The sequence below is a fragment of the Meleagris gallopavo genome, chromosome 23 (genome assembly GCF_000146605.3).
Source record: "Meleagris gallopavo isolate NT-WF06-2002-E0010 breed Aviagen turkey brand Nicholas breeding stock chromosome 23, Turkey_5.1, whole genome shotgun sequence".
In the NCBI taxonomy this organism is placed as follows: Eukaryota; Metazoa; Chordata; class Aves; order Galliformes; family Phasianidae; genus Meleagris; species Meleagris gallopavo.
The window spans coordinates 5,229,170-5,231,425 of NC_015033.2; positions in this window are offsets into that span (position 1 = coordinate 5,229,170).

Consider the following 2,256-nt stretch of genomic DNA (forward strand, 5'->3'; position numbering starts at 1 on the left):
CCATGTTCTTCGTGACACAGCAGAGAGGAACAGAACACTTCAACCCAGAAATGCAGAATATCAAGTTCCTTTATCACTCCAGACCACAGATGATGCAGTTTTTACGCTCAAGAGCTGAACCAAGCCAGACCCAAGCATGTAATCTGGGACACACTTCTCCTTGGCTCTCATAAGCTCAGCCTTTGGCAGCAGTGCATAAAGATTTCCTGGATTCCAGACAACCCCAGGCTGCAGCAACAGACAAAGCGTGTGCTCAGCTACACGAGTGCTGTGTGTATGTGCATGAGTGGCACAGATGATGGACAATAAACCCGGCTTCGTGTGCCAGGCTCCCTGCAAATAAGGAGCCATTGGGTGATGGATTGGCTTGGGAAGGCCTGGAGCAGAATGGCCAGGGTAGGTTCCATGGTAGCCGACGTGCAGAGAGCTGGCTGGAGCCAGGAGGATAGCATTGTACAGATAAATGAGATTTCCCTTCCCTGCTGGGTCTCATTCCATCTGGTTTTCTGTTTCTGGAGGCAAATGCTGGGAAGCTTCATACACAATCTGCCAAGAGAAGACCCTCCCATTTCAAAGGGGTCCCCCCCAGCTTTCCAGGATCTACTGGAAAGCAGATGGGAAATTTTGAATGCACCCTTTTCTTTTCCTCCCCTAGGCACACATAATATCACTTTGCTCATCTCCCACACTTCTTGCACGCTCACTTTATAAAGGATAACTTTATAAAGAGACGACAGAGCAGCCAAGCCTGCAGCTCACTGCTCTTTTGGGTCAAAGCTGTCCTCTTTTTGCAGGTTGCCTGCATCCATTGTCACCTCTCCTCCCAACCTACCTCTCAGATTCATCTGACTTCGTATCTTCTTCATCCATCCTGACTGGGAGCTGTGTACCTTCTGCAGATATTCAGGCTGGATGAATCCCACAACACCACCCTTTGAAACATCTGTTTTTTTTTTTTCCTTTTGCTTGTTGCTTTCTCTTTCTGCCATCACCAAACAGCTCTCTGCTGTTGGAGGACCACAGTCACGTTTGCTCCGTGCACTGATTGCAAATGGCAGCACAAAAATCATAGAATGGTTTGGGTTGGAAGGGAGCCTTAAAGGTCCAACCCCCCGCAATGAACAGAGACACCCACAGCCCCATCAGTGCTCAGAGCCCCATCCAGCTTAAACACAAGACAGGACATCATAGACTGAAGCTTGCAGAGGGTTCAGCAGCAGCTGTAGGTACCTCCCCGAGGCAACCTGCATTCAGAAAGTGCATTCACTCCAAATGTGCCTCATTCCCCATTAGTTAAGGGCTGGGACTGGGATTTGCTGCCCAGGTGATCCCAGCCCAAGCACAGCTGTGCCCCGTTTCCCTGGTGCCTACCCACAGAGTGCATCCCTTGGAGCAGGGAGCGCAGCCCAGGGGACAGAGCCGCTGTTTTGAAGTGGAATGAATGAATATGCAGTACCCTCTGCTCTGCTCTCCTCCGGGACCTCTCGGAGCGGCTGACACAGCCATCACAGGCGACCCGCTATCAAACAGAGCCTCCCCTGCCCGATAATGAGATTAAAATAGCAGTGAGTCTGAGATTAGCATCTGAGATATAGTCGCTTGCTGTCAGCGCAGCGGAGGGGACTCTCCGGCTTCCCTCACAATGCCCGGTGACAAATGAAACGCGATCAATAGCAGAGCTCATCGCTCAGCCAGAGGAAAGCACCGCCGGTGGGACGGGGAAAGAGGGGCACACGGAGGCACTGACACGGGGAGGTGTTCAAGGAAAGGGCACAGCGTGGATGGGTTGGGGTTGGAGTTGATCTCAGAGCTTTTTTCCTGCCCGAATGAGTCCGTTATTCTGAGATTTGGCCCCGTCCCCACCGCGATGCGTCCCCGAGCAGCACAGCGCCGGGCTGCGCTCTCTGCCTTCCTCCTCTCTATGTCATTCTCACTCTGAACCCGAACGCGTGGGACCAACGTCTCCTTCTGCAAAAGACAGGAGATGGAAACACAGAACCGTTTCCACTGAGGCTGACGGCCGGCTCCAGGTGTGAATCGGATAAACGTCACTTAAACCCCACATGATGAATTGCCGGTCGTAACGAGCCGTTAAGCGATGCCAAATTGATTTAATTCACAACCAAGATCTCACTTCTGGCAAGAAACGCAGAGAACGACCCGCGGGCACTCGGGGGAACGCGAACACACAACGCCACGGAGGGAACAGCTCCGTTCGGCCGCTTCACGCAGCGGTGCGGGCGCTCGGCGGCTCCC